Here is a 7640-nt window from a genome sequence, read left to right as displayed (position 1 = left end):
TTTTTTTGGGAATCCTGCGGGTCACTAGCCTGACTTCGTCATACTCATTATCAAGAGAGAATATGAGTCTGAAACTCCTCAGTTGGGCTTTGATTATGAGGCGTGTCATAACCGAACCAGGAAAAAAAAAACCTCTGCACTCAATTGGATAGTCGGTAGACCTACAACCAATCAGAGCAACGCAGTAACTTTGCATAGCGCAGTTTTCAAATACAGAACGTAGCCTAAATTTATTTATTTTAGAAGTTAAATAACGAGTGTTGCTTCTTTTACTTACTTCTCCATGAGTGCCACCAAAGGAGAAACCACAACGACCACAGGCTTTTCATTACCTCCCATCTTCTTAACGACCGTCAGAGCCAGCTGATAAGTTACACTTTTCCCGAATCATGTAGGAAGGACGCCAAAAATATCTTTCTGATCGACATCGACAAATACCTTGATTGCAGTTCTCTGTTTGTCTATTAAAATGAAGGCGCTGTCGATTTATTTTACAAAAGACGCAACAGCGGAATCTATACATCTCAATTCTCCAGCTGCAGTCATCTTTGACAAGCGCTCTTTGATAACGTGATGATTACGTCCCTGCAGATCATCTGTCCATCATCGTATAAAGCCCGCCCTGGCAATTTGATTGGCCCGATCATTTTTTGCCTGATCATAATTTCTCCTCAATGGATCGAGTCCAGACCGAACTTCCCGACCAAAAAATGTTCGCGCTGGCTTCCAGGCTAGCGGGTCACGAGAATCCCGTGGGAATCCCACGGGATGGGAAACAAAATCATTATGTATCACAGTATTGGGACGATAAAGGAAAAAATGTCAGTGGGAGAGGGCGGGAGTGGGCGTTCATAAACACGCTGAAAAGCGATTATGCGTGTTGATAGCACGCCAAAAATGGAAATACGAATTGGCGTGTCATACACACGCTACTTCCTGAGATCAGTCTAGTTCATCAGTGGTTATAGTCTATATCAAGCAGGGACACATTTGTGTGCATTTTATTTTGCCATTTCACCGGAATGAATAGAGTCTCCGCAACGGCGAAAGATTGAAGAGCGCGTCCGAGTAGACTGCGCAAGCCACAAGAGAACACTGTATCCATGCAACTTCTAGCAGCGGTCACTAGAGTTCAAAAACAACACATTTTAGCGCTAGATATCTTATAAGAGCAAACTAAACGAATGCTCTGCTAGTTAACTGGAGATGTTTTATTTTTATAGGTACATCCGTGCCTCAATGTTTCCAAAAGTTGTTGGCTACAAAATGACTCATGACGAAATCGACGCGCAAGGGTTCAGATAACTCGGTTTCATGCTGACTTTAAGTATACCATAATATACAAGCATGACACAAACAATACAATGCAAACCATGAACAACACGTTACCAACATGTTAGGACAATGTTTATTTTCCTTTAAAGAATTCAGGTGTGTTTGATGACCTGTAGCCTATTAAATCTTCCCCTCAAGAGAGGCACATTCATAAAGCATCAAAAAAAACGATTCCTTTACCTTCGACCCAGTTATTTACGAGAGTGACAACCGCATTCAATACAGAACTCATTCACGTAAATGTTCAGAACTCATGATGTGTAAATGGTAGGTAGCCTACTGTACAAGTTGACGCCACATGCTGCATCTGCATGCGCGCGTCTCGGGTGTGTTGTTGCGTGTTTTAAAGTGTTGTTTCAGTAACTCACAGAGACGGAGATGAGATGTGTGCCATCTAAAGGTATTCCCATCCAGTCGACGGGCCACGTGCGTCTTCCACATTGCTCCCGAGTCCCGAGTCCCGCCATGTGCTCTGCGCAAATCACACACCGCTTCCTCTCACACCAGTGACGCTGCGGCTTTCAGTGTCAGTTGATCTGGTCGATTGAACTTGTGTTTTGTAAGATAATGCAGTGTTATGGACATCGATATCTTTAATATTTACTGTAGTCACAAGACAATAATGGGGTTTAAGGAATAACACTGGCTTCAGCCCATCTCGGGATTCTCTTGAGTAAAATTCTATGATTCAATTATAGAAAATTGATTATGGCTGTGTAATCTCTATTTTGGCTTATTAAAATACATAGATTTCAAACCAGATCCTTTGAGTTAGATTATCTGATCTCTATTTGCAGATGCATAACATCATGTCATCTGTGTTTGAAAATATACTGTGCACTTAATCAAAAACAGGATACAAATAAATCGTAATGGTCGCCACTCATCAAGTGCAACAAAGTCAAATGTTCGGCAAAAAAAAAAGAGTACAGGCAACCAACATTCAATAAATAAAGAAATATTGAATAAATGAATAATGGACAATGCTAGTCTGAGCACACTGACAGTAGGTCAGTGTGTTCTGACCTGCTGACCAAACCGAGCAGTCCATTAAAAGCAAAGACAAATCGATTCCTGTGACTCACATAAATTTATCCTGCTGTTTATGAGCTGTACTTGGAGACGTCAGAGACACATATGTGGAGCAGACAAAATGTTGTCTCCTAATTATTAAAACGAACACGTGAGTCATAATCTACACAACTTTCTTTAAGGCACTAATGTAGCCATCTGATGGGTTCAACTTTACAGCTCTATTTTACTGAAGAATTCATGCAGGCAAAGTGCTAAAACTTAAAAGGTTGACATTTTTGCCTTTTAAGAAAAAAAAGAAAAGTATTGGTATATAAACTATAACACAAATACTCAAATGTGTACAAAACTATAATGTTTAAAAGTGTTGAAGTGAGAACATTACTTAGTGTAAAAATACAAAATAGAATTGTATTTCATCTCTCTCTTTTTTTTTACACAATTTCTATTTTTCTGTTTATTTAATCAGGAAAATGTGTACACAGGGACATTTACATTTGATATATAAAAAGAAAAATGTAAGGACTTTGCCTCCTCATTTTAAAACACCACCGTACACCACTATGTAGAAATAAACTGGAATAGAAAATGCAAGAAAGTGCCTGAGCTCGAAGTATGCATGCAGTGACCCTTTGACCAAACTTGGAAGCATCCAGTTCAAATGAAATATATTTCTGTGATGCACATGATGATATTCTTCAGCTGTTTACATGATCTGTCAGAATGAATCTGTTGTGTTTGGACATATGAAAGCCACATATGTGATATTTCCTTTTCACTGTGATCTTTTGCAAATCTAAATTGAGATAACATCGCTGACATTTAATCATATTGAGATAATATCGTTCATATGTAATCTCGTTTGCTGAGATTCTTTCAAAAGCTTGCGGCCAGAACGTTTGATATTCGCTTTGTTTGTGAGAAATCTGAATTCCCAGCTGGCACTGGTTTAAATACAGCAAAACCAAAGATCTGGTCAATCTAGTGATGACAGATTGTCTTATTAATTCTCCCAAATGTAACATTTTTGTCTTCCATTATGACAGGTACACGACTTCTTGGAATTCCTGCCTGGCAGTGTGACGGGTTCTGCTCCGTGTTGTGGGGTAATGAGGGATTGTTTCACCAGGATCTGCTCCAGAAATAAGGGACTGGCATTTTGCAGCCTGTGTGTTTGGATAAACTCTGAAACAATTATGACCCGTTTCTTGGCCTCAGTGCATGTGGTAGGTTTGGCCTGATTGAAATGATTTAAAAATCATAAGAAATATGGCTTATGTCATAGTAGAGCAGAAAAAGTAAAGAATGGAAACTCTGAGTCTTTTACTGAAACTCAGGTGGATAGAATTCCAGTTTTAACAAGGTCAAAGTGAATATCTATCTATCTATCACTAGAAAATGTATTTTCAGACACATGTATACAAATATTAAACTTAAATGAATGTATTTATACAAGTACACTCACCTAAAGGATTATTAGGAACACCACATTAATACTGTGTTTGACCCCCTTTCACATTCAGAACTGCCTTAATTATACGTGGCATTGATTCAATCATTCATTTTAGAAATGATGGCCCAATTGGCACTAATGGGCCTAAAATGTGCCAAGAAAACATTCCCCACACCATTACACCACCACCACCAGCCTGCACAGTGGTAACAAGGCATGATGGATCCATGTCCAATTCTGTTAACGGCAAATTCTGACTCTACCATCTGAATGTCTCAACAGAAATCGAGACTTATCAGACCAGGCAACATTTTTCCAGTCTTCAACTGTCCAATTTTGGTGAGCTCTTGCAAATTGTAGCCTCTTTTTCCTATTTGTAGTGGAGATGAGTGGTACCCGGTGGGATCTTCAGCTGTTGTGGCCCATCCGCCTCAAGGTTGTGCATGTTGTGGCTTCACAAATGCTTTTCTGCATACCTCGGTTGTAACGAGTGGTTATTTCAGTCAAAGTTGCTCTTCTATCAGCTTGAATCAGTCGGCCCATTCTCCTCTGACCTCTAGCATCAACAAGGCATTTTCGCCCACAGGACTGCCCCATACTGGATGTTTGGGGACTAAACAAATATTTTGGTCGTAATGTGTTGCGCATTTTGTAAGCATACTTTAAAAAAAATGGTCTGTCAAAATACAAAATACATCTTGAATTTTTCCGTGAATATAACTTTTATATCTTTGTGATTTCAGCCACAGATGTTAAGTCGGTGTAAAAAAATGAGTTTATGAGCAAAAACTTAAATCTAGCACACATTGAGCTGCAGCTCTCATGCAAGTGATGTACATTCGAACCAAGCTTGCAAAATCTCCCAAAGCGCCAAAAGGGAAAAAAGTTTGTTTTTTGTTTGTTTTTGTTTTTAAAATCACAGCTGACACAAAGAAAGTGAATTTTCCCAGTATTAGGTGGGGTCTCATCTGCCACCCCAATGTCTGTGTGGCCTTGACTTTCATTATTCCACATCTGATGTCCAGGAAAGTGTGCCACAGGCACACCACCAGGGCCCTCCATCCGTCAACACGACACTGAAGCCTGTTGGCACATGCACAGTCACTCGGAGGGCCAACGCTAACAACTGTGTTGGATTACGATGACACAATTTTGTCTCGGAGGAGAGAGCCGCTTTGGGCCGCAGTCATCACTATGAACCAATTAGCAGATTATGGCTGCTGCTCTGTGCGAGTGGGTGGCCGACTGTTACGAACTTTCATTCTCATCAGTTATATTTCATATGAGTTATATTTCAACCTCGTATTTGAGGTTCAATGACCATCAAGGGACTTTTCTCAGAATTTCTACCTTTTTATGAATCCGAGCCAATAGATAGACGCAGCAAAGAACAATGCTTACCTATAGATCCCAAAATCCCACCCAATGCCTAAGACACGAGTCATTATTTAGAATTCAAAACACATGTGAAATATAATACGAACGCCTGGACAGCATGACTTGGTTGACCATGAGCTGAAAAGCTAGCATTTCATAATTATTACAGGTTGTGCCTCTAGACTGTCCAAAAAAAATGTAGAAAATGATTTATTATGGGCTGCAACATCAGACGCTAAAGGTCATTTAATGGTCCATAAAAATGAACCGCTCAGAATGATTTTCTCTAGCACTAGATCACTATTACCAATTGTTTTTTAGGACAACATTTGATCCGTTTAAAATAGAAAATCTAAAAGAAAAGCATGTTTTATATGCTGCACTCACAAGGAATGAATGTGGAAAGTCCCTGTTATTTCAACACTTCCAATGAAAGCTGGTGGAAGAAGTAATGCGCAATGTTTGTAGAGCTGCCACATGCAACTCTATTAGATGTCTGAAGGCATTTCTTCCAAGTTTTTATCATATTCATCACAATCTCCAAGAAATTTCCAGGTCCTTTGAATTAGAGCGATGACCCTCGACATGTGGATTCTAATGCAAAGAAGGTGTTACTGAACATTTTGGGAGGGAAAGACTGGGTAAGACTTCTGGCTAAAATAAATGACTGACAAAAATACTCCCATTTAACCTTTATTTATGTTATGAAATGAACCTTCATACATACAATAGCATGATTTACGTCATGAGGTTTACATTATAAAGCCTGTGATCAGTGTTGGGAGTAACGCATTACAAAAGTAATACATTACAGTAACATATTACTTTTTGCTGTAACGCAGTAGTGTAAGGCATTACTAATCAATTTTCAGTAATATTTTACTCGTTACATGTTCAGTCAGGCTTGTATTACAGTTGTATTACAGTGTATTTTACTTCTTAAAGGCAACAGACTATGTGAAAGTTTTAAAGCAGTCTTTTTGTGCCAGTTCAGAGCGGTCGTGTCTGTAACATTGTTTTTCCCTCATAAATGCGAACACGAAAACTAAAATGCCAACCCCTCCTCATCCGATTTGCGCAGTGTAATTAACAGAATTACAAAAAAATATATTTTGCCTCCTATTTTTTTTTTCACGCATGAATGTGTGTCTTTTCCCTAATATTAAAAATAAAACATAGACTGATTTGTCTAATGTCTGGAGTCCTTTAAGGAAATAGCCTATACGTTTCAATACATGTATTTTCGGAGAATTTTTATTTCAAGTTTTGACTGCAAATGTCATGTCCATAATGCTGGACTTAACCAATTTTAAATAATTTATCCTCAACTAGTTTTGTGGTGTAGGTCTACGTATTTTATAATGTTAACTTCAAATACTAATAGCCTAATTTTAAGATAAGGCAGCATTGGATCTGAACGGTAAGGAGATTAACGCTGGAGTTGGAAGAGGTTTGTCGCGATTCTGTAGGTTCGTGGATCTGAGTCGTGTGGCGAATCGCGATTTCGGTTTCATATTGCATATCGTTACAGCCCCAATAAGTTAAGTACTACTTAATTATTTTGGTGAAAGTAACTCAAAAGTAATACATGAGTAATGTAACGCATTACAATTCTGAGACAGTAATATTGTAAGGTAATGAATTACTTTTAAATAACAGTAACAAGTAATACCTAATGTATTACAGTTTGGAAGTAACTTGCACAACACTGCCTGTGATTTACAGCCCTGATGAAGTGTGAATAATTAACAAACCAAACATTGCACATGCATTTTTAGTCAACATCACGTCTTATAAGGCGAGCGTTACATGGCTTTGTTCGTGGTTTGTCATGTTAATGGCCTTAGACGTTTTATATTCTTTCGTCTACTCGTAACCTGTCTGCCAGAAACACAGGACCCAGTCTTCACGTTTTATTGACATGTTAGACTTATGGCCGTTAAGCTAATCGTGAAACGGCCGTTGAGAAGAAAGGGAAAATGCATGTAAGCTGCTTATTTTCAACATAAAGGGCCTTAAGTGTATTAGCTAATAAATGTCATCACAAATAACGTCATAGAAATACAAAACGTGTAAAACCACTGAGACTTAATCACAGAACGCTGACAGCTTCGTAAATGGCTTATGAGATGGTAAAATACAGTAATTACAAAATGTAACTAGCAATCTGACATTTACCTTATGATACCTCAGAGGGTTGGTTCACACAAAATTTAAAATTCAGTCACCATTTACTCACCCTTTTTCTGTCTATTTATTCTGCCATTAATTACTCGTTCCAAACCCGTAAGACTTTCGTTCATCTTAGGAACACAACTGAAGTTTTTTTTTTTGATAAACTCTGAGACATCTCTGTCCCTCAAAGGTCTAAGGATGATGGATTACTTTGCCAATTGTAGAGTCCAATGCTATACCGAGAATTTATATTGGATTTTACACTCTA

This window comes from Pimephales promelas, chromosome 6, assembly GCF_988280905.1.
Source record: "Pimephales promelas chromosome 6, fPimPro1.hap1.1, whole genome shotgun sequence".
Lineage (NCBI taxonomy): Eukaryota > Metazoa > Chordata > Actinopteri > Cypriniformes > Leuciscidae > Pimephales > Pimephales promelas.
This window is presented reverse-complemented; position numbering follows the sequence as displayed.